The sequence below is a fragment of the Bidens hawaiensis genome, unplaced genomic scaffold, assembly GCF_021521415.1.
Source record: "Bidens hawaiensis isolate Kalapana, Puna unplaced genomic scaffold, B.hawaiensis_p1.1 tig00012834_1, whole genome shotgun sequence".
In the NCBI taxonomy this organism is placed as follows: Eukaryota; Viridiplantae; Streptophyta; class Magnoliopsida; order Asterales; family Asteraceae; genus Bidens; species Bidens hawaiensis.
Window position 1 is genome coordinate 18,491 of NW_027492070.1, and position 26,854 is coordinate 45,344.

General features: G+C 38.8%; 1 pseudogene; it reads left to right on the top strand.

Annotated features, from left to right (window-relative positions):
• The first annotated feature begins 7,067 nt into the window (after positions 1–7,067).
• Positions 7,068–8,159, top strand: LOC143542333 (NAC domain-containing protein 90 pseudogene; annotated as a pseudogene).
• Positions 8,160–26,854: the final 18,695 nt, after the last annotated feature.

Genomic DNA, 26,854 nt, shown 5'->3' on the forward strand with positions numbered 1-26,854 from the left:
CATCTCTTCAAGCCACCTTACGGTATTGATGGCTCCCTTGTGACCATGAAACTCCTTCGGTCCATAATATTTAAAGTCTTTAAATGAGCAACCACCGATTTTGATTTTCTTGAATTCTTGTCGAACCCCTCCATCAGCGTTTGAATCATGTACGCTTTCATCCACCTGGGAAGGTCTAGATCGAGGTTTAGAAACAGACTTTCGAGAAGGATGTTCATATTGTGAATGTTTTGTTTACTAGATTTTTTTTTTAAAGAAAAGGATTCAATTACAATAGAGAGATAGATAATCGGGCAACAAGCTGCGCCTCCACCCCCTTTTAAATGGCAACCCCGATCCTACTGAAAACAAAGTTATAGTTCTTTGGCGTCGATAAGCTACTGTGCACGACCGTTGAGCTCTTTTAAGAAACATAATAGCTTCGTGGCAAGGGACTCAAATGTATCAAAAGCAGAAGGGATGAAGACATGTTGATTCTCGACACATACTTTCTCATGCTTAGCAATTTTTCCTGATTCCGCCTTCAACACAACCTGCTTAACAACAAACCCGGTATCCCTAAGTCCAACAAGGTGGGATACTCTCGTAAGGTCAATACAAACGTACTTCTCCCTGCCCATCCAAACACAAGAACGTCTGCTGGCAGAAGAGTATACCTCCCTTCAAGGGGATCCGACAGGAAATTCACAAGAGTTTCTTTTTTTGCCGTGATTCCGGCTCGTTTCAACACACCATAAATAATATATATAGAATTTTGCACAATAATATATATAGAATTTTAAGTGCTAATGTTATTAAATCAAGAACACAAAATCAGAGCATCAAAGTAGATTCTTTATTCTCGTTCTAAAAATTTAACTAAATGTGTCTTATCACTTTTGACTTGGTAAGAATGGAAAAATTAATCTTTAACAAAAAGATCTAATTTATTAAGAACATATTAAAACTGAACCTGACATTAAATTAAAATTTATGAACATATAATCATCTATGAGAGTTCTAAACTAAATTTTGAACTTCTCTCTAGTTGAGATTGTCTACACAAATTTTATCTCATTTTGGTTAGTCTTTTCTAACCATTCATGTGTATAAATCTTTGTCATTTAAAATAGAAAGAAAAAGAAAAAGATCATCACTTACATGCTACGTTGCAATATCAGTACTACTACAAGGTGTTTGAAAGAATATTACAAAAAGAACACAAAAACACTTAAAATTAATTTTAAAAACAACTTCAAAAGTCAATGAGTTTACTGCGCCAACAAAATTCGTTAATTTGAAATTTGTTTTTATGTTTAAATGGAATGGAAATCAAACCTGAAAAGTGCACGGACCCACCACGAACGATATCATAAATCGACTACACTTTTTGAGTTTTTTTTCCCAGTATTTAATAGTAGTCATCTTAAAAGAACATAAGTGACGTATTTCATGCTTCATAATTCTACAATATATATATTACTAGTTTTATCCCTGTATTACGGGGGTTGTTTTATATTATTTGTTTCTAAATTTTTTTTTTTTGAATTTTTTTTTTTTTTTGTTATATGAAAGTTAATAATATACTTATGGTTTAATGATAAAACCGTTTCACAAATAAATAAGATGTTATAACACGGTTTAAAAGTTATATGGTTTAATGAGACTCAATATCCGTTTAGTTTTTTTGCTGTAAAATTGGTTTTTTAATTATAAATAATAGGGTTGAGTTATAATAAGAAGATTAGTTTTCTAAGAAGGATAGGAAATAATCTTGTCCATTCATTTTAAAATTGAATGGTTGAGATCAATGTTTTGAAACCCGGGTCGGCCGGTCGGACCGGTCCGACCGGGACCCGGTACTAATTCCGGTCCGGGTCATGGTGTTTGACCCGTTTTCTAATAGCCCGGCCGGGTTTCACGGGCGGTGGTTGGACCGGAACCGGTGACCCGCCGGATGAACCGGCAAAACAGATCTTGATGGCGTTCTTGACTCACGTAAAGACGAATCTTTCAATCGAAAAAGTAATCGGAATTTCAAATTACAGATGTCGCTGGCGCGCTCTTAAGGGTGGTTGACGGCCGATAAAATTCCTTTATGCATATATATTATATATATATATATATATATTAGGGACGTAACTGTGATTTATATATTTTCTGATTGCCGGCAAAGGAAGCGGTGCTGGGCTGGTGCTGCGGCTGTTGAGTGTAGAGTAGTAAATGTTGTAACTTGGAAAAGTAAACGAAAATAGGTTTTCATTTGTTTCTTTTTGTTTTGAATTGTTTATATTATTTAACAACTTAGTAAATGACTATCAACAAATACACAGCTAGCACATGTTAATAATTAATTTTAATATATTGAATTTTACGAAGATATTAACTTATTTTTACTTTTCATTTTAATAACTCATATGATTTCAAGTTAAAATATTAAAACCTTATTACTTGTTTTAATTTTATTATAGTTAATTTATATCTAATTATTTTATTTGTTTTAGGGTTTTATCACTGTTTAGAAAATTTTCGTGTTTCCTTGTAGTTAGAAAACGTAAATGTTGTATGACCGGTCTCCATGTTTTTTAAAGTTACATGAAAAGTAGTAATATATATATATATATATATATTATTTGTGACGTTATCCGGGTCAAACACCGGTCCGCCCTTCCGGGTCGGTCCGACTTTTGACCCGGTAAGGTGTCCGGGTCAACGTCCGGGCCGGGTCTGAAAACATTGGTTGAGATTATATTAGAGAGATCATCAAGTTTAAAACAAGGGTAAGGGCATAATAGGGATAACACATTTGTTGACTTTCTCTCTCCACATGCAAGACACATGTCAAATACCCATATCATTTTAAAACGCTCATAACTTTTTTATACGACATTTCTTTTTCAAAACAATTTCACCATAATAACGAGTGCTTTTTTATCTTTTATATGAGTACCGTAATGCTATATAAAAATAAAAAAAAATCGCGGGTTTTTTACAAAGTGTGTTTTACAAAATTGTGTTATACAAGTGTATTTATTTTTTCATAGTGTTTTTTGCATTGAGTTTTTTACATTGTGTAATTTAATTTTGTTTTTCATTGTATTTTTTATATTGTGTTTTTATTTTCATAGTGATTATTCCATTGTGTTTTTTACATTGTGTCTTTTTCATTGTGTTTTTCATAGTGTTTTATTTTCCGACGAAATTTCCGAAGACATTTCCGGCAAGGTGGTGGCGGTGGGTGGCGGTGGTGGTTGTAGGAGATAAGTGAAAATTTAAGTGGGTTTTAATTAAGTGGGTTTTTGAAATTAAATTAAGTGAGTTTTCAATATTAATGTATTAGACAAAAATACCCTCCTTCCTAGCGTTCTTAGGATAATCAAACTTCATATCAAATAATTGATAGAATTAGTTTTTAATATAATGAAATGTTAAAAACCGTTTAAGATTTTCTGGGTTTGGTGACACATATCCATGAATTCGGGTCAAATGAATGAGAAACATTCATTTACAAATAAAACAATCTGGTAGCTTGAAAGAATGTATGAAACAACCAAAGAGCTCTTAAATGTTTCGTTTGTATATATTTAAGATAGATTGTTCGTATTTTATGTACGTTTTGATAAAAGTTTTGTTCAAGATTGAACCAAAACGATATCAACGGAACGTCAGTGTCATTATCAGTTTTGTCCGAAAGATATTAGCATCGTTGTTCTTTTATCAACGTAAACATGACTACATATTTTTGCTTACATTATCGACGAAAAATGACTATATTTTATGCTTTGCATTTCTGACAACATTTTTTTTTAAAGAAACCATTGCAAGTAAACTTTTTTTATATCCCGAACTATACAGACTACTAGTACAGTAAAGAAGATAACATTCATTCGTTAACTTTTTTAAAAAAATATTGAATACGCTGATGTGTGTTTATGTTATATCGAGTGTTGATACTGTGATGAATAGAACTGTTACCAATTGAACAACTGTACCATATCGTTATTATTGGAATCGGTACCGATATTTTTTTTTTAATTTTGATCAATTTTAAGGACACATATATATATATATATATATATATATATATGTGTGTGTGTGTGTGTTTGTATACATCATATACAAAACTTCTATGCAATGAAACCATCGTAAAAGAGTAAACAATATGAAGTATCGCTATCGTAAGAAACCGAATCGTGTTCAATAATGTATTTTGTGTGTCATAAAATATACCAATTCATGGCACCATTTAGGTAACGAGATGAACATAACCGATTTTGACCGAACAAAGTCGTCACCAACATTAGTATCGAAAGCATGTTAATAATTGTTTGTATGGTTTCAACAGATTTCTATATATTTTATTATATAAAAGACTGAATATTGTTGCGTGACACTAAACTTTATCTATGTATTTTTTTAACTGAATCTTGTGACGTGTGAAAAATCACACAGGGCCGGCCCATAGAGTGATAGGGTGGTTGACGGCCACATGCCCGACACCCTGTTAGGCCCGATTTTATTTTTAAAAAGTATATTTATTTTTATTAAATACAATATGTATATTTAATGTTAAACTTAATTAAATAACCACTATCTTGGTCTAGTGGCAAAGGAGTGTTACTCCCAACCAAAATGTTATGGGCTCTAGTCTCGTTTGAGACATGCTTAGTCCTATTTTTTATACAATTTTTTTCTGCACAACCCAAATTATAGTCAAGTAAACCCATATAAAAACAAAATTGTTTAAACCCAACAGAATACTTCTTTTACTTAAGGCTCAATAAAATTTTTGCCTTCGGCCCAAAACTTTTTTTTGTTTTTTTGGAGCCGGGCCTGAAATCATATTAGTTTGATTATCAAGTTACAAAATCATGCCCAAAATTATTTGAACCTACGTTATACGACACGGCGGCACCAACTAAAATTTAGAAGAAAAGTCGAAAACTAAAAGCAATTGGTCACGCCGTAATATGAATAGTTATGTGTTTATGAAAACTAATGGATGTGTGCTTAACTAATTAGACTGCTTTATAAATCAACACAAAACCAATAAATGAATTAGAAGATGTCACGCCCTTCAAAGAAGGAAAAAAAAACACGTATCAAGATGTCACATCTACGTTGCATGGCTTCAAGTCTTTTCATATAGTATAAACTTTTGATAAATATATTTACTATAATAATTATATTTTAAAATATTCTTATTCTTTTCAAACTATAAACAAATACAGATTTTAAACGTTAAAAAACTATAAATTTAAAAGTCTTTGAAAAATTATATAAAAGAAACCAAATCTTCTGTGTAAACCCCACGGGTTACAGAAATGACGTTGATAACACTCGAAAGCTTATGTAAAAAAAGCAGGCACATTAATTCTGGTACGTGGGATAATTAAACCAAACAAAATTAGACGTAAAAAGTTTAGCCATACACAAACGTTGCATCATGTTAACTCGTAATTCAATTGTGTTTTGAATTAATATGTCGTTGCCATAGGTCTAACGAAAAATAACCTTAAACCCTATAACGACAACACGTGGTTCATGCATAAGTCTACATTATTTAAGCAAAGTTTTCTTTTCTTTAGAAAATGTATTTAACGATTGCGATGGCATGTTACATAGTTGCTATATGGCAAGCTATGGCGCAACAACGTTTCCCAACTATGGCGACAAAACAATGGCTAGAATCTCTATGGCGACAACCAGGGCAGACGCCGAAAATTTAAATACCTCGGTCGAGCCAAAATAAAAAGGCCCGTAGGCATTAACGAAATTTTTTTATTCGCTAACATATATGGATATAACTATTATCGACCAATTTATTATAAGCAGAAATCATTCTAAGCATGTCATTATCTCATAAACAATTGCAAATAATCTTATTTTTAACACCAAAAAGCATATATATGTAATATGTATAACAAAAAGTTTGTGCCCACGAAACTTATGTGCCCCGGCCAATGGTGCGGCTCGCACACCCTTCGAGACTCCCCTGGCGACAACATATCATCGGGAGTCCTTGCGACAGCCACATTTGGGGTCTATGTGACAAAATTTGTTGACATAGCCATAATCTTACTATATATTAAGCAACATATATTTGTTAAATCATTTTTCCAAATTTGTATTTGGAAAGCAGATAACATGTTACGTGATGTCAAGGGTTTGAGCCTTGTCTATGACGGGTTTGTGCAATGGTGTGAAATATACGGTGTAAGTATGTACAGTAACATCGAACCTTTAAGTCTTTAACTGACTGATTGAATATGTAAAAGCTAAAACACTTTTAAGAAAATGCCTGGAAATTTAATTAGTGTGCTGATTTTTCTCATTTCACTCGGCTTGAATGATATTCCCACACCTACATTCTCTATATATACACAATAATATACCCACACAGTAACCCACAACTATTTCAAACTATCTGTGTTTAGTCTGATCATTTCTTGTTTTTGCTGATTAGAAAACCAAAATACACGTAATAAGACCGCGGGGGGAGGAAACGGCGATTCCAGGCTTTAGATTCTATCCAACGGAAGAAGAGTTAATATCTTTCTATTTAAATCACAAGATAGAACCAGGCACCAATAGCTTGAAGCAAAGTATTGATAGAGTCATACCCGAGCTTAATGTTTACGATTTCTATCCATCGGACCTCCCTCTTTAGTGCCCCCCCCCCTTAGTTTCTATCTTTTGATTTGTTTTCGTGTTAAAAAATCCCCGTTATTACAATCGAAATCTTGTTAGTTGTTCATGTTTTTTGCAATAACTTGATTAATGAGATTTCACACAAATATCAGTTACAAAATTGAGAATAAACCACAAAATGAAGAAATACCATCATGTATAATTAGGGTTTGATTAGGGTTTGTTATAATTCTCTCTCTCTCTCTCTCTCTCTCTTTGTATATGATTTTATTAGTTTTTTTAATCTTCCCCTTGTATTCTGATTGAGAATTTTCATGATTTCTAGTGATTAAAATATTTTATGTTTATTTGATTGATAGTTGTTGACAATAAACCCTAAAATAATAAAATAAAGATGTACCACTTTTTTATGTTTCTATATGTGTATTTTTGGTCTCATGTATTATATTTTGGAGCCAGAATATGCCGGGGAGCTTTGCAAAGGAGACACGAATGAGTGGTACTTCTTTATTCCGAGACAGGAAAATGAAGCACGAGGCGGAAGACAATCCCGCCTCACTAGTACCGGCTACTGGAAAGCCACCGGGTCCTTGAGCACCGTTTACTCTTCTAGTAGTCGAGCCATTGGGATCAAAAGAAGCATGGTGTTCTACAATGGTAGATCTCCCACTGGGACAAAGACCAAATGGATGATGAATGAATACAATGCTTTTCAAGATCAATCCTCAAATACTAACAGAATACCTACGGTATATATATATTTTCATTGTTTTTTTATTTCTTATTTAAGGCTCAAAATAGTATTATAATTCAAATTGAGTTTGTCCATGACTTCTATGTTGGAAGATTAAAAACCAGTTCACAAAGCTTTAAGACGATCATTTGTCATAGAATATTTTAAATTTTAGGTTTACATAGTTCATATAATCGTTTATAAATAAAATAAAAACATGCTATATTATTTTACTTATAAAGTTCGATATTTCAATACAAAATACTATTGATCGCTTCAAAACACCATTGCGATCTCTAGGTAACTGGACCGTCATTTGCCTCCAGATTAAGAAAAAAATGACATTCTGGTTACAAAGGGATCGCAATAATATTTATATTAAATAAATCAAAAGAACATAAAACCTCTCATCCTTGGTATATAAATTAACTTATGCAACTTCTAATATATTTTGTTGTATGGCATATAAACTAATAAATTGCAGGTGATGAAAGAATTCAGTGTGTGCCGAGTTTATGTGAAATCAAACAGTATGAGGTCATTTGACCGAAGGCCGACTAGAGTGATGATAAACGAGCAACCTTTGGTTCCACATGAACCCGTTCAAAATAACGAACATCATGCGACCACATCAACTGGTCCAAGCCAGCTTCCATCGATCACGACGAGTTTATTTGATCGTAGTCAGGATTCCTTAGATGATCAAGCTTTAATTTATCATCCTCAATCTAGGTCTATGATGGAAAGTAATGATCCACCTTTTTGGGATTGGGACGAACTTGATAAATGGCTTTAAGTGTTCACCTTTGGCAAGAAGAACGGTTGGTGATTAAAGCTTTTTAATTACAATTATTTAGGAATAATTTGAGTAAGAGTGTGAAGACGAAACTTGCGAGTTATAAGGCAAATCTGAGCTACTTGAGTGTTCTAGTTTCAACAGCTCATGTTTTTATAAATTTCATTTTGTTAGTATTGTGTGTGGTTGTTTGAGATAGAAATGGATTTGGTTTCATAATAACTTGCTTATCTTTGTTTTACAAAAACATTTGTTGCCAACTTGACCCCAAATGCTATTTTTGTTTATTCTTTTTCGCATTCTAAGATGATTCGTGGATAGTGACATCCGACAAACACTTTCTATTGTCAAATTTAGTTACCTAATTATGTGGAAAAAAAAATGAGAACTTCAAATTATAAGGAAAAGTCAATTTCGTTTTAAACAGTAGTTATCAATTTTTCTACCTCCAAGCAGACCACTTTGTCGTGTGTATAGTTCAAGTGGCCCTCACTATTTTATCTATGGTTTTTATTTTACTTTATTTATTTGTTTATTTTCTTTAAAGACAATTTTCTTTTACTTTTCAGGACTCGAATCCAGGACCTTTAGGCGTTTAAAAGATTTTGTCTCTGTCACTGGGCCACTAATCTCAGGGCGTGAAACGCTCAAAAGCTGGAACGTCTCATTAGTTAGTTTTACAAATGCAAACTAATTCTTAAACTTTGATTCTAACATAACAGCGGAAGACTTTACATAACTAAAATCAATAAAACTTGTTTAATATATACCTAAAACATAAAAGTAACGGAAGGCTATTGTAACATCGGGAAAATTTCAAGTTCAAAGTATCAACTTTCCAAAGTCTAGGGACTAAAATTACCAAATTCCAAACTCTAGGGTTTAATTTATAAAATCTGTTTTCTTGACCCATAGCGGTACGCACCGGATCAAAAGAGACACCCATCGCGGTACGCGATGAGATGTCTAACACGTTTTGACACGTGTGCCACGTGGCACAAGGTGGCACTGTCTGCCGCCATGTGTCACCACGTGGCAACACTACCGCCACGTGGCGCAACGTCTGCCACGTGGCGCCACGTGGCAGACCTACTGGGTGACTCACCTGGGCTATGTCGCGGTACGCGACGGGTGCCCAAGGACCGGGCGCGGTACGCGATGGGCTTCCGAGTTTTGCCTATAAATAGCAGCTATGGGGTGTTCATTTCTCACATCCAAATCTGCTCTCAACTCTCTCTCTAAACATCTCTCTAGCTTATATATTTATACCTCGATAAACGTGCCATAATTCCTCGTTAAACGTGTCTCGACCCTCGATTTTCGTGTCGACGTTTCTTTGAAGTTCGTGCCACCCTCCACCCAAATTTGACCAAGATGGTGTTTGATCTCGAAGTACGTGCCAACGTGTGTTGAAGATTGGCGTTCATCGATTTGCGTGTCGAGAAGAGAATTGATCGAGGAGTTAAGCGGCGTCGGAGTGCTGCTCGATTTCGTAGAGTTTCCAATACGCCACTAAGGTTAGGCGTAACGACAATTCAATATAATGAAATATTATATTATAAGGCTTAAGCCTTAAGTCGAGGTTATACTCGATACCTCGATAAAAGAAAAGAAATACAAACATAACAAAGAAAAGAAATGAGAATATGAATTGATAAATATATGTGTGTAAGTATATATGATTATATTCTTTGTTATGAAAATATTATTTAATGAATAATGAGTATTCTTAAATAATAAAAGAAAACGAATACGTTTCTTGGAGAAGAACAAACGTCGGGTTTTTAATATAAACTAAAGGTTTATAATTTACTTTTAAACTAAAGGTTTTCAAGTAAAAGAAAATGAACTAAAGGTTCATCGAGGTTGAGATATAAAATAAGACTAAAGTTCTTAAGCCGGATCGTGTATCCGACTAACAAATGTTTATACTCGTACTATAGGTGCGAGATATAGATGGGAAAGACCCTTGGACGGTGAGTGAAGCCGATCCTAAAGAGATAAGGTGAATACGCCCCAAACTTTTATAAACTTGTTTTTCAAATAAGTCAAACGTGTTATATGAAATTGTTTACAAGGAACTATGTGTTCCTAAAAGCGTTATAAATAAGGGTATAAACCTAGCCCTCAGGCTGTGGTATACGTATGTCTGGATCCTTACATAGGTGGTACTATGCGGTGAATTGGCACATCGCACCACCCATGGACGTAGGACGCTCTCCTGCAGGGAGTACGACCGTTGTGTATATTTACGGGTACTTAACTAAGTCGAACGCTGCGATGTTTGCTGAGGTGACCTAGAGCAGAGGCTCATGTTTATAATGTGTTATTTGACTTTGTTATTCCTAAGCCACGTTGGGCCGAGGCAGGCTTAGTCTCAAGGGGTAACAAAGTAAAAGAAAGTATTTTTGCGTCAGCGTGTTCACCAACATTCGTTGCTGACGTATTTTCTTACATTTTGCAGGTGAACAAGATTAGTACTTGGAGAATCAAAGTGCTACCTTTATAAATCCGATGGCTCGGATTTGTTTTGTATAAACTTAACATATGATAATGGTGGTTTGCAAATATAAACAAGTAATCTTTTGTTAACAACTCTAACGGGTGTTTTATAATCCCGTCTTTTGAATGTATATATAAAAATTATGTTTTGATCCTTAAAGTTTGATAAGTCTTCCGCAAACTAACGCAACTCTGATTTATTTACAACTATGGTACCAACTAATGGGTCACGCTCCTAAGCCTAAAATGGGGTGTGACAGTGTCACACCCTCAAAATCCACTAACGGAATTTTACCGTCAGAGGGTGTGAACTAACAGGATCTGAATCATTAGTTATAATCAAACCATAAATAAAGTTTTCAATCCACGAAAACATTTAAGTGTAAACAAATGCGGAAGCGTAAAACCTTTAACCAAAAGTTGCATCACGCAGGACGACTTAAAAACCCAATAATAATAGTTTAAAACAAGTTTGCATAAACAGTAACGTTCAAAGTAATGCATGATCCTATACCGCGCGCCCGCCTCGGCTACCTGAGAATGACATACTAAAAGTGTCAACACGGGGTTGGTGAGTTCACAAGTATATACAATAAAGCGTTTGCGTTTACGTTTGCGTTTAGCGTTTTGCGTTACCAGATAGTGTTAAATCAATTATATATCTATAGGTAGCTAGCCTATAAAGCAAGTATTACTAAGTGTTCGAAACCGAAGCTGACTGTTTATCATGTGCCTTGCCACCAGGTCTATCCCGACCATGGTAATGTGTTAGCCAAAATTATACCCACTCGACCTCCAGTCGAGCTTAGCGTTGGGTGGGGTTTGTCAAACCCAGTAGTACTACTCAACAGTGACTCGCTATTATCCAATACTAAACGGTTCGATGTGTGAAGGACTTCAGTTGTTTCGTTTGCCACTTAGCCTTTACAAGTGATATATAATCTAATAACAAAATCTAAAAGCGTTTCGGAGTATGTATTCTCCCCCCAAGTGAAAAGCGTTTAAAAGAGTTAAAAAGGGGAAACGTGAAACTCACTGTTTGCGAAGAATTCTAAAAACGAGTAAACCAAAGGATTCGCGTCACAGAAAAATCCTCACTAGCGTTCTAAAACAACAAATGAGATTTTCTAAGTGTTGGAACTATTATTGAGTCTCTAGACTCGGCACATAATACCTATGCATAAAATTCGTTTCGTGTTTCGTTTGTGAATTGTGTGTGTCTCAACAAACACATTCGTGATACGTTACATGTGTGAACAACTACTTACATATCATGTATTAATATTGTACATTACTAGCAATTATTCCCCGCAAGGGCAATTTGGTTAAAACATAACAATTATCTAGTACTTAGCACGTTTCAAGTATTTTCACAAAGTTCAGCAGCTAGTTTCATCAAGACAGAATTCTACTTGAAAGATTACTCTATTCAACAGATCATAGCATCTCAATTAATTCACCAAAAATCGTCACAAAATCATACGTGAGTTAGGTTTCCAGAACATATTTTATTGTATTTTTATTCCACATAGATTTCTCACAATGATCAAAACATTACAGCAAACTCACAGCAGTCAAAATCATGCGCAACAAAAAGTTATTTGTTATTCCCGTTAAATGAAAAATCCAATTAATGCAAGACCAATTAGGTTAGGTTCTTAACTCAACAAGTTAGCTTCCAGAAGTGGAACCAACCCATTTGGTCTTGTAGTCCATGAGATATGATAATTACAAAACAACCTAACAGCAGGTCTCACAATTCAGATTTGCACTTCAGTTTTGTAAAATAATAAAATTTAACTTTTACTCGTCCAAAAATTACAATTTTGGACTTTATAGAAACTAGACTCAACATAGCACCTTTTAGTGTTAACAGCCTTGACCAATTTCCACATTAACATTTAGTTACAGTTGTCTAAACATAACTTACAATCTGTCCAGTACCAGTTTTGACCTTTAATCACATTTAAATCGTTTGAGCAACCAAAACACCTCCAAATTAGGCGTGGTTGGGTTTTATGGAAACTAGAATCAGAGTACTACCTCTTAGACTCATAAATAGCTCAGTTTGGTTTTATATTTAACAAGTTACATGTCGTTCAAGTTTAACTATCTCTGCTATCAAAACTCAGCAAGCACAAACAATCGTCTAACATGCATCCTAAGCATACGACATATCTCCAAACATGTAATAAACATAATTATTCATCAAAATCAGTAGTAACCCTCTAGGGTTTACAAACAATCAATGATTTAACAATCTTTAACCAACGCATAAACAATCATCATCTAGCATAAATCAACCCTAGTTCATCTTACTCAATATTTTCGTGACCTAGGGTTTTAGATTAACCCATTCAAGATCAAAATTAAACATGTAAAAATACATAGGATAGTTGTTTATACCTTCCTAGCACCTTAATCTTCAACCAAACTTGAAAAATCTTGTGTGTATGTGTGTGTATGTTGACGGCAGCCAAGGGAGCAAGGGGAGGGGGGGATCGGGATAGAGAGGGAGAAAGAGAGTTAGGGTTTTGGTTATTATTAAATAATAACATGTTACACCAAGGCCCCTCAACTTCTAATTAATACTTTTCTTGCCTAAAGTAACTTGTTTGCATCTTGAGTTAACTTTTTATATAATATTATCAAATAACACATAAGCCTAACACATAATTATCACATAATTATTGTTTGGATGTTTTTCGTTTATTCACCAATGATTTGCGTCAACTCGTTTGTGTTTCGGTGCAATCCCGAAAGACTACACATGTAGTAATTCTCAAGCGTCATTTAAAACCCTAGTTTAAATGTAATGAGGTGTGCGTTATAGATCAAGTGATCTTAAGTTTGAATTGACGGAGTTTGGATTAACGGAGTTAACCTGAAATTGACGAGTGTCACATCATTCCCATGTTAAAGAATTTTCGTCCCGAAAATTTGAGTCAAGTCGCGATGAGAGTCTGAAAAAGCAAGAAAAATTTTCAGTTTGTCATAGACAGGGCACATCGCACCACCCATGGTCGTAGGGCGCTCTCCTGCAGGGAGTACGACCGTTGTGTATATTTACGGGTACTTAACTAAGTCGAACGCTGCGGTGTTTGCTGAGGTGACCTAGAGTAGAGGCTCATGTTTGTAATGTGTTATTTGACTTTGTTATTCCTAAGCCACGTTGGGCCGAGGCAAGCGTAGTCTCGAGGGGTAATAAAGTAAAAGAAAGTATTTTTGCGTCAGTGTGTTCACCAGCATTCGTTGCTAACGTATTTTCTTACATTTTGCAGGTGAACAAGATTAGTTGTAACACCCCAACCCGGAACGGGCTGACGTGTCACTATTACAGATATCAAATCAACCTAAGTCACATTACTAAACCAAAATGAATTAACATTTAAAAGCTTGAACTTCATTATTTTCTCTTATCACTAATATCCCCGAGTCCCGGATTTCCTGAAAACAAAATAAGAAAAACAAAACAAGAAAAATACGGTTGAGCGAAAAATTGCCCAGTAACGGAAAGAACAATAGTATAGGGAAGGACAAACGTAAGAAAGTAAATATACGGAATTCAATTCAAACTCGAAACCAACATTTTTACCGAAACATATACTTAATAAAATTCGGAGGTATGATCCGACACTTGGTCAGTTAATAATCAAACGCATATGAAAACATATTAGAAACAAATCATAACATATACACACATCAAACCACGTGACGGAACATAAAAGAAAGAACTCAAAGTCACGTGAAACGGAAGCACCCACGAGCCTAACAGAACAGACTGGTACACAGCTAGCTAGTCCATGCACCTATGAAACGGTGAGCGTGGCGTACACCCATTATTCCATCTCCACACAACAAACTCAAACTCAGAGCTAAGATCGATCTATACGCCTCTAGGGGCCAATGTGCTACGTAAGCACAAGCTAGAGACGCCGTGAACTTTTATTACGCATTGTCACGATAAGTGCATGCCGTTGACGCCCATACGACATTTCAGACATGCTCGGGTGACAGAGTACAAACGCTAATTTCATATAATTATGCAACGTAAAATGCTAGTAATGGAACATGCAATAATGAGTACAAAAAGTTATAAAATATTGCATGCTACAATAATATATTATATATAACGAAAATCCGTACTACAAAGTAACGGATTAGAATTTATACTATGAGTAAACGAAACCAGAAACCGTACTACGAAGTAACAAGAAACAGAATCCGTACCTTAGTTGTTAAGCAAAAGTAAACAAATTGGCTCGTCTCTAGATGAGGACCTATGATTTATTTACATTTTAATTTAGATATACGAACATAAGTTACGACGCATGATGTCACACCCTCAAAATCCACTAACGGAGTTTTACCGTCAGAGGGTGTGAACTGGCAGGATCGGAATCATTAGTTATAACCAAACCAAAGAAAACGTTTAAATGAAAAATAAGTGCGGAAGCGTAAAACCTTAATTCAAAAGTTGCGTCACGCAGGACGACTTAAAACCAAATGTAAATGTTAAAATTAAGTTTGCAGAGTAAGATGTTTAACAATTAATGCATGCTCCTAAACCGCGCGCCCGCCTCGGCTACCTGAGAATAACATACTAAAAGGGGTCAACACGAGGTTGGTGAGTTCACAAGTTATATAAGATAAATCGTTTAGCGTTTGAGTTCAGCGTTTTCGTTAAGTGTTTTGCGTAACCACGTTACGGCGTTTAAAAGTTTTGCGTAACCACGTTACGGCGTTTAAATGTTTTGCGTAACCACGTTACGGCGTTTAAGTGTTTTGCGTAACCACGTTACGGCGTTTAAGTGTTTTGCGTAACCACGTTACGGCGTTTAAGTGTGTAACCACGTTACAGCGTTTAAGTGTTACCAGATAATGTTATGTCAAATTATATATCGATAGGTAGCTAATCTATACAACAAGTATTACTAAGTGGTTCGAGACCGAAGCTGACTGTTTATCAAGTGCCCGTCACCAGGTCAACCCAGACCATGGTAAGTGTTAGCCAAAATTACACCCACTCAACCTCCAGTTGAGCTTAGCGTCGGGTGGGGTTTGTCAAACCCAGTAGTACTACTCAACAGTGACTCGCTATTCCAAATATTAACCGGTTCGATGCGTGGGACTTCAAGGGTTACGTGCCGCTTAGCCTCTACAAGTGATATATATAATTTATAACAAAATCTTAAATATGTGTTTATCTCAAAAATGCGTTTATCGGAGTATGTTATCTCCCCCAAGTGAAAAACGTTTGAAAACAGTTCAAAGAGCGGGGTAAGTGAACTCACTGTTTGCGAAGAATATTCCAAATTAGATCACCGAGTGATGCGCGTCGTAGAAAACTCTCTAGCGTTCTAAAATAACAAAGAGATTTTCTAAGTATCGGAACGTTTAACGAGTCTCTAGACTCGACACATAATACCTATGCACGTATCATGTTTCGTGTTTCGTTTGTGAACCGTGTGTGATTTAAACAAGTACAATTGTGATACGATACACGAGTGAGCAATTACTTTCGTGTCATGTATTAATAACATACTTACAAGCAATTATTCCCGTAAGGGCATTTTGGTCAACAAACAAAGACTAACTAACCATTATTCCCCATAAGGGCAATTTGGTCAATTCATGGCAATCAAACTAGCAACTATTCCCCGCAAGGGTATTTTGGTCAAAATACAACAATTATATAAAAACTATCATATTTCATGCATTCCTACACAACTCAGCAGCTAGTTTCATTGTGACAGAATTTCTACTTGAAAGATTGTACTATTTCACCGATCATATCATCTCAATTAATTCACCAAAAATCACCACTGAAACATACATGTCTTAGGTTTCCAGAACATATTTTATATTATTTTTATTCCATATAGATTTCTCATAATGATCAAAACACTACAGTAAACTCATATCAGTCAGATTCATGCACAACAGAATGTTATTTGCAATTCCCGGTAAACGAAAATCCAATAAATGCAAGACCACTTGGGTTTGGTTCCTAACTCAGTGAGTCAACTTCCAGAAGTGGAACCAACCCAATTGGCCTCGTAGTTCATGAGATATAGAATTTACAATATAACCTAACAGCAGGTCTAACAGCTCAGCTTTGCATCACGTTTTTGTAAAATCATAAAAGTATACTTCCACTTATCCAAAAATTACGAATTTATACTTTATAGAAACTAGACTCAACCTAGTTTACTGCAGTACCCACAATCTCAATCAATTTTCACGTTTACACTTCGTTACAGTCAGTTAAACATCGTATATATATTCTGTCCAGAATCTGTTCACATCAAAACTCAACATAATCACAACCTATGAACTATCATGCATCCATATAACCCTCTAGACACTATAACTACTATCCATGCATATCAATCACACCATACATACAAGATTAGGGTTTGTGATCTAATCCAAATCAAAGACAACAATGAATCATGCAACAACATCAATCTAGTTATCAATCTATTATGCAACTAACAAGAATCATATTGATCACATACATACATATAATCGGCCTACTTAGGGTTTACATACAACCCATTAAACATCAAAATTACACAACAAGGAGGTAAGGGGTGATCAAGTATACCTTCCTAGCACCTAGTTCTTGGATTAATCTCTTGATTTATGTGTGTGTGTGTGATCTTTGTGGACGGCAGCCGTGGAGAGGGAACAAGAGACTTCCGATCGGAAGTTGTAGGGTTAGGGAAAATAGTTAGGGTTTAGTGTTTAAGTTATATTTATAAATAATCAAGTTACATTCTAGTCCTTCTTCTTTCCAAGTGTTGTTTTTCTAGAACATTCCATCATACTTGGACAATAAGTTAACATGACCATAGTATTATCACATAGCACATAATCCTAACACATAATAATCATATAATTATTGTTTTTACGTTTGTCGTTTATTTATCAATCGTTTGCGTCAACTCGTTTGCGTTTCGGTGCAAATCCCGAAAGACTACCCATGTAGTGAGTGTTAAGCGTCATTTAAACCCTAGTTTAAATGTAATGAAGTGTGCGTTATAGATTCAACGATCTTAAAGTTTGAATTGACGGAGTTGAGTTAACGGAGTTAACCTGGAATTGACGATTGTCACATCATTCCCTTGTTAAAGAATTTTCGTCCCGAAAATTTGAGTCAAGTCGTGATGAGAGTCTGAAAGAGTAAGAAGAAAAATTTCAGTTTGTCATATCATCCCCTAGTAAAAAGAAATTTCGTCCCGAAATTTAATTCATACCTCCGGTGATGTTTGACGGTTTGCCGGGTTTCGCGGTTTTCGGTGTTTGGTTAGCCCTTCAAAAAGGTGGGGATACTTTTTCATCATTTGATCCTCGCGTTCCCACGTGAACTACGGTCCACGTCTCGAGTTCCAACGAACTTTAACGATTGGAATTTTGCTGTGTTTGAGCGTTTTGGTTTCCCAATCCAAAACCTCGACTGGTTCCTCAATGAACCGTAACTGTTCATCGACTTGTAGTTCCTCCAAAGGGACTACTTGGGTTTCATCAGATAGGCATTTCTTCAAATTTGATACGTGGAATACATCGTGTACGCCACTGAGTTCTGTTGGTAGGTCCAGTCGGTACGCCACCGGACCAATGCGCTCAGTTATCCGGTACGGACCAACATACCGTGGGTTGAGTTTGTTTCGCTTACCAAAGCGAACTACACCTTTCCAAGGTGAGACTTTGAGTAACACCCGATCGTTCACTTTAAATTCGAGAGGTTTTCGGCGCTTGTCGGCGTAACTCTTTTGGCGATCTCGTGCTGCTGCCATGCGATTTCGGATTTGAACAATCTTTTCCGAGGTTTCGAGTACCAGTTCTGGACCAGTGATTTGGCTGTCACCCACCTCTGCCCAGCAGAGTGGTGATCGACACTTCCGTCCGTACAGCGCTTCAAACGGCGCTGCCTTAATACTTGCGTGGTAGCTGTTATTATACGAAAACTCTACCAAGGGTAAGTGGGGTTCCCAACTTTTTCCGAAATCTAAGACGCATGCACGCAACATATCCTCCAGGGTCTGAATAGTCCGTTCACTTTGCCCATCCGTCTGAGGATGGTATGCTGTACTCATATCGAGACGTGTGCCCAGTGCGCTTTGCAGCGACTTCCAAAAGTGTGAGGTAAAACGAGAATCTCGATCGGAAATGATCGAGACAGGCACTCCGTGTCTAGACACCACTTCTTTCATGTATACTCGAGTCAGTCTTTCCATTTTGTCCGTTTCCTTAATCGCTAGGAAATGTGCCGATTTAGTCAACCGGTCAACGATCACCCAGATGGTATCGCATCCCGTCGGTGTCTTAGGCAAACCCGTAATAAAATCCATTGAGATGTGCTCCCATTTCCACATTGGGAGTTCCGGTTGTTGCAGTAGACCAGATGGTTTCTGGTATTCAATCTTGACTCTGGCACAAGTCAAGCATTTGCTCACGTTGGTGGCAATGTCGGCTTTCATGTTCGGCCACCAGTAAAGTGCCTTTAAATCATGATACATTTTATCTGAGCCAGGGTGGATAGAATATCGGGACTTGTGAGCTTCGTCCATCACTAGAGTTCTCAACTCTCCGTATCGTGGAACCCAAATCCGGTTCTCAAAATATCGGACCCCGTCCGATCTGGTTTCAAGTTGCTTGTTCATGCCCCGCATGAGTTCCGATGGAAGATTTTCATCTTTCAAAGCTTCCAGTTGCGCATCGCGAATCTGATCGGGTAAGCTGGCATGAATCGTAAGTTGCAATGCTCTTACTCGTCTGGGTTTATCTGTTTCTTTCCTGCTGAGGGCGTCGGCCACCACATTGGCCTTGCCAGGGTGGTACTTGATGGCACAATCATAATCTTTAAGCAGCTCGACCCAACGACGCTGTCGCATGTTCAGCTCCTTCTGATCGTAGATATGTTGGAGACTCTTGTGGTCGGTGTAAATGGTAAACTTGGTACCGTACAAGTAATGCCTCCATATCTTAAGAGCAAACACCACAGCTCCGAGTTCCAAATCATGGGTCGTGTAGTTCTTCTCGTGAACCCGTAGTTGTCTAGAGGCGTAGGCTATAACCTTCTCGAGTTGCATCAGCAAACAACCGAGACCTTGTATAGATGCGTCACAGTGTACCTCAAAATTTTCTGTTCCCTCGGGGAGGGCTAAAATAGGGGCGCTACAAAGCTTGGTTTTCAACAGTTGGAAAGCGGATTCTTGCGCGTCACCCCAGTTGTACTTAGTGCCCTTGTGAGTCAAAGCGGTGAGGGGTTGAGCAATCTTTGAAAATCCCTCGATGAAACGCCGATAGTAGCCGGCCAGTCCTAGGAATTGTCGCACTTCAGTCGGAGTCTTAGGTGCTTCCCAGTTTTTGATGGCCTCTACCTTACCGGGATCGACATGGATACCATTCTCGTTGATCACATGTCCTAAAAAGTGAACCTCGCGAAGCCAAAATTCACATTTCGAGACTTTAGCATACAGTTGTTCCTTCTTCAGTAGTTCCAGAATTATCCTTAAATGCTCTTCGTGGTCAGTCTCGTTCTTGGAGTAGACGAGAATATCATCAATGAAAACAATCACAAACTTGTCGAGGTACGCCTTGCATACTCGATTCATGAGATCCATAAATACGGCTGGCACGTTGGTTAGGCCAAAAGGCATAACCGAGAACTCGTAGTGACCATACCGTGTTCTGAAAGCCGTCTTTGAAATATCTTCTTCGCGCACTCTCAACTGGTGGTAACCGGATCGTAGATCGATCTTCGAGTAGTAACTCGATCCCTGAAGCTGGTCAAATAAATCATCAATTCGGGGTAAAGGATAACGGTTCTTGACCGTCACCTTGTTCAATTCCCGGTAGTCGATGCACATTCGGAAAGTCCCGTCTTTCTTTCGGACAAACAAGACAGGGGCTCCCCATGGCGATGAGCTAGGTCGGATAAAACCTTTATCCAACAAATCTTGCAACTGAGTGGACAACTCCTGAAGTTCCGCCGGTGCGAGCCGATACGGGGCTCGTGCTATGGGTGCTGCACCGGGTGTCAACTCGATTTGGAATTCGACTTGACGAATAGGAGGGAGTCCGGGCAAATCCTCCGGGAAAACTTCCGGAAAGTCTCGCACAACCGGTATGTCTTCAATTCGTTTCTCCTCCGCGGGTTTCTCAACAATCTGCGCCAAAATTGCCGGATGACCCTTTCGTAGATACTTCTGTGCTTTCATAAGGGTGATAACGCTGGTGGTCATGCCGCTTCTCTCGCCTCGGACCGAAATGATCTCGCCAGAAGGGGTGGTAATATGGACTATCTTATCATGGCATATAATCTCCGCTCGGTTCTCGGATAACCAGTCCATGCCGACAACGACATCGAAACTACTAAGCGTAAAAGGAATAAGGTCGATGTCAAAGACATGACCTGACAGTTTCAACTTACATCCCGCAAGTATATGAGTTGTTATTACAGTTTTACCGTTAGCTAATTCAACAGGAAACTTAGCGTCTAACGGGGTTGGAGTAAGGTTTAAAAGTTGGCTAAAGGCCTTTGACACAAAACTCCTATCAGCTCCAGTGTCAAACAAAACAGAAGCAAAACAATCGTTTACAGGGAACTTACCAGACACCACATGCGGATCTCTGCGGGCTTGACCCGATCCAATCACAAACGCTCTTCCTTTGCCATTTCCTCCACCGTTACTGCCACTTCCATTATCCCCATTATTGTCATTCTGTTTCAGCTTGGGGCAATCCTTACGGAAATGACCTTCCTGTCCGCATTCAAAACATCCCTTAGTCGTCATCGGTGGCTTAGGAGCACCCTTCGCCGCAAGGTCTCCTCTACATTCCTTCGCTTGATGACCTATCTTTCCGCATCTTTGACACTTGACACGGTCACACTGGCCAACATGATGATAGTTGCACCTGTTGCACTTTGGATACTTCCCAGCATATCCGCTCGAAACCTGCCCGCTACCGTTGTTGTTGGAGTTGTTGTTGTTGTGATTCTGAGTGTTAAAGCTCCGGGTGAACTCGGGTTTACGGTAGTGTTGTTGCGGTGGGAGGTTCGAGGATGAAGATCTGGTGTTGTCGAACTTTCTCTTCCCGCTGTTCGGGTTGCTGTTGTTGTTACTGTTGCTGACGTGGTCAATACTCGGGTTGTCACGGGCTTTAACAGTCGAACCCCTCGGTGGTAACGCACCCTGGGTCACAGCCTGATCCGTCAGTTTGTGAGCCAAACGGATCGCTTGTTGGATCGTGGCTGGTCTGGAAGACGTCACCATGCCCTGAATCTGCGGTGCTAACCCTTCAATGTACATTTCAATCCTCTTACTCGGCGGATCCACCATCCGCGGACACATCACAGCCAACTCGTGAGAACGAGTAGTGTAGGCTTCAATTTCTGAGCCCACCATCTTCAGCGACCAAAATTCTGACTCTAACTTCGAAATCTCTTCTCTCGGACAGTACTCCTCTCGCATCATGTTCTTGAACTCCTCCCAGTTCATCGCGTTAGCCAGTTCCAATCCAAGAATTTGCACATCTGCACATCGTCTGGGGACACCTCTGAGTATGCCTCTGGCTCAGCCGGTTCTTCCTCCGGTTCTCCTTCGGGTTCCTCCTCGGGATCCTCCTCAGGCTCCTCTTCGGGATCTTCTTCAGGTTCTACTTCAGGCTCTGCCTCGGGCTCGGCCTCAGGTTCTGCTGCGTTCTGAGCAAGTTGCATTTGTAGGTCATCGCAACGCTCGAGTGCTATTTTGGTTCGGGTCCTTGCTTCTTGGAGTTGCTCATGCAAGTCTATCATCTCGGCTTGCATCTTCATCATAACCTTCGTTTGTTGCTTACTAGTCTCTTGTATTTCTTTCATTGCCGCTGCCATGCGGGCAATCTCCTCCTGAGTCTCGGTTCCGTCTTTAAACAGTCTGGAAACATTCTCTCTCGTGTAGCGCATGTAACCCACATCACGCTCCAAACATGAAACAACGGCTGCGAGAACTCTCTCTACAGGTTCGGTTATGGGTGGTAGGGTGTTGGGATAAGCAGGGTGGTTCGGGTGTGGCAACGGGGGAACTTGTTCACGGTAGACCATACGTCTGATCATGTTAGGGTACCAATCCCAGCTAACGTTGTTTTCGTAAAGGCTTCCGGATAGGCGGTACCTCTTCGGTGCGGGAGCTGCGTGTGACATCTGCCCTGATCCGACCCGACCCAGGTACCCGTTTCTCTGACCCGATCTCTTTCTTTTATAACTTAATATTTATTTATACTTATGTTTTACTTTTAATAATAATATATATTTCCTTCCCGCCTTTTTCTCTCTCTTTCTTTCCGCCGTCCCCTCCCTCTTCCTTCTCTCTTTCCGTCTTCTTTTCCCTCTTGTCGCCGTCCCGCCCTTAAGCCTTGTTTCCCTCAACCCTTTGCTTGTCCTTTGGTTCTTCCCGCCTAAGGATGTCTGCAGCTCCACGCGCCAGACTCCTTACATGGAAGCCTGCGTGAAGACATCTTGTTCCTGCGATGCGTGAAGAGAACTCTTCTCGCAGCGCGCTAAGAATGCATGTTCTTCCCGCAATGCGCTAAGAATGTATGTTCTTCCCGCGATGCGCTTAGAATTCTAGTTCACGCAGCACGCTAAGGATGTGATTCTTCCCGCAGTGCGCTAAGGTTTGTTGTGCCAGCCTTCGCGCTCGCGCACTCAGCCTTCTCGCGCTTGACCCTTTGAGTCTTCTGTTTAAATCTAGCCGTTTGCTTTTGTGTTGTCTTATCTTTTGAGCCGTTGACCTAACCCATCTAATGTCTGAATAGTTACTTTCGGCGCAGCATGCGCACCAACCCCATTGGTTGACAGATAAAGTGACTGACATAATCTTTTGAGATCTGCTTTTGCCATGCTTGACCAGTACCTTTATCTGAACCGCCCATGCTTTTTACTGTTTCCCTGACAGCTTTATCTTGCCCCCTGCAGCTGCCATATCTTTTGATATCTTTACTTTTCAGAACTTTTTACCATTGATATCTTTTCTTTTACTTTTTGAGATCTTTTCCCCTTTTTCTAGGGTTTATGTCTCCTAGGGTTTTCCTATAAATAATAATAATATTTTCATAACACATCACACACAAACACTTAATCTCTCCTGTTCTCTTGCTCCTTGCTCTCTCTGCCGTCTTCCTCTCCTGCCTCCGTCTTCCTCCCTGTTCTGCCCTGCTTTTCCGGTAATATATATATATTATATAATAATTTACTTATTAATTATGCTAACTTATTATCAAGACTTAAAACAGATCGTTAAAACAATAATCTTAATTATAGGTTAACTTTGCTTGTTTAAGAGTTGATTCTTGCATATCTTTCACCGCATCGTTTATCAAGTGAGTTATCTCGTATCTAATCCCTTTTTGCTTTTAATGTTTTGGGATGTTCATGTGTTCATACAACTTAGAGTCTCAAACTTGTTTATGAACTTTAGTCGCGCAGTATCCCATGTGTTGCGGACGTAGACTTGGCTGTTTATTTGTATGTGTGGATCATTAACCGTATGGACGGTCTATTCCGCAGTTTTCATGGTACCATTAGATGAACACGGGAGAACATTCGTTTATGATTTTCTCTTTTGTTACACTTGCACAGTTAGTCTTGTTTGTGAGCTCAATTGTGAGCACTGGCAGTCTTGTCTCTTAGAGTTGGTCCCGATCAGATTACACCCTTGTTGAAAACCAGACATACACATGTTGCGCGCAGATTTATTGTTATCTATGTATTGTATTAAACTTGATTTCTCACCAACACGTAAGTGTTTGACGTTTATTTTAACACATGTTCAGGTTTGCAGTAGCTGTTTTGGAGCTTGTGGACACGTAGGACGTTTTTACTTTTGGACCTAGAATTAAAATGTATCAAGACAAGTTAATGTTGTTTGAATGTTATAATTTATAATATATTGATTTATGTTTGATTTATGTTCTTTATTTTCCCCGCTGCGCGTGCGCGATAAAATGTGTATTAATAAATATTGACACCAATAGTGTCACGAGTAATGAAACAATATGTGGCGCCCCGATGTATAATCCGCCTTTGGTCGGGGTGTTACAGATTGGTATCAGAGCCAGGTTGACTTTAGGATAGGTGGTTAGACGTAACGGCCTAGAATACCTAAGAGTCCCTTCTCGCGCATGAGAGAAATCTCATGTTTGCGCGCTTATTGTTAATTACTCGTTATTTATGAATATGCTCGCACTTGCGCGGTATATGATTTTATGTTCTATTTCGCGATATTTCGATTTTGGTTGAATTTCGATTTTTATTGATTTTACTTACATATTCGTTTGTGGGATTTGAAAATCCGAAAAGTCATGGTGATACATGAATAGTTGATTTTCAATTTCCATTTACGATTATGTTCTGAGGTTGGAGACTTGAAAAGTCATGGTGATACATGAATTGTCAACCTCCAATACTCATTTTCTTGTATATTTTATATTGAAGATTGGAAAGTCATGGTGATACATGAATCGTCAATCTCCAATACTCGTTTACTCGTATATTTTAAATTGGGAATTCGGAAAGTCATGGTGATGCATGAATTGTCGATTTCTGATTCGAATTTGTTACCTTTATTAAGTCTGCATATTGGGTCATTTATTTTACTTTAACTTTTGATAGCATCTAACTCCGTGAAACCAAGCTTTATAAAGTTATACTTTGCGATAAAACCAAGATATTAACTAAAATTAAAACTTTTATAGAATGCCTCCGCTATCTCGCCGATTTCAGAGAAGAGAAGCCTCGCGCATGCGTAGACAGCAACGTTCACAGGAAATGGCCGCCGCAATAGCCCAAGCTTTGAGCCAAAACAATACCAACACCTCGAGTTATAACATTAAGTCATTTAACGCGGGTAACCCTCCAAAGTTCACAGGTCTTGAAGGAGCCACCGTGATGCTCCAATGGCTCGAAAAGATTGAAAACACTTTCCTTCATACCCAATGCCCCTCAGACAGACGAACCCTGTATGCTTCCAGTGTCCTGGAATCCAGAGCGCTTACATGGTGGAATGGAGTAGCTCATGCGCGTGGCGCAGAGGCTGCTTCTAGCATGACATGGGAGGAATTCAAGGAAATTCTTACGCGAGAATTCTGCCCTCCCAACGAAGTTAAGCGCCTGGAGGAAGAATTCTGGAACTTGAAGCAATACAGCGGTGAAGCGCGCGAGTACGCGACGCGCTTCCACGAGCTAAGCTTACTGGTCCCTCACCTTGTTACCCCTTCACGCCGAGCAATCGAGAAATTCCTTGGGGGTCTCCCCATGGAAATTCAAGATTCTGTATGGGCCAGAAACCCAGTTACCCTCTCTGACGCCATTGAGTTGGCCGCTGTGCTCAGCGACAACCATGTCAGAGCAGGAACTCTGTTCCTGCGGGGAACTGAGAAGACCAAAGCCACCAAAACTGTCCCTGAACCAACAGAAACCAAACCAGAACCCTCAAACCGTAACAACCTCAAGCGCAGGCGCAAGGCCTATGCGCTTACCAACACGCCCATTGTCCAGCAACCCGTTTACCAACCCCCAGTTTACGCCCCTCAACCTCTGTCAGCCTACCCAACACCTCCTATAGGCCACAACTATGCCATAACCAATCCCGCACTCCCTGCCCCGCCTCCTAAGAAACCTTACACAGGAAACCATCCCTTTTGCCCAACCTGTAGATTTCACCACCCAACCCAAACCCCGTGTCGACTTTGTAACCGATGTGGCCGTACTGGTCACACTGCTGAAAACTGTAGAATCCTTCCCGCAAATCCAATTGCGCCAACACCACCAGTCTACCCGCAGAATCCACAACCAACCTACCAAAACCCACGACCCAGGTCGTGCTATAACTGCGGTGATCCCAGTCATTTCCGAAACGCGTGCCCAAGGCTACAAGTTCAGATTACGCAAGCGAATCCGGTGAACCAGATTTCAAACCAAGTGACGCGTGGACGAGCTTTTAACATAACCGCGCACCAAGCGCAAGCGAATAATGACGTAGTTAATGGTACATTTTTACTTAACGGATTTTATGCTTCCGTACTTTTTGATACTGGCGCCGATCGAAGCTTTATCTCTCGCGCCTTCGAGCAGAAGCTTGCGCGACCGCGCAACGATTTAAAAGAAGATTTTTCAGTTGAATTGGCTAACGGTGAAACTGTTTTAA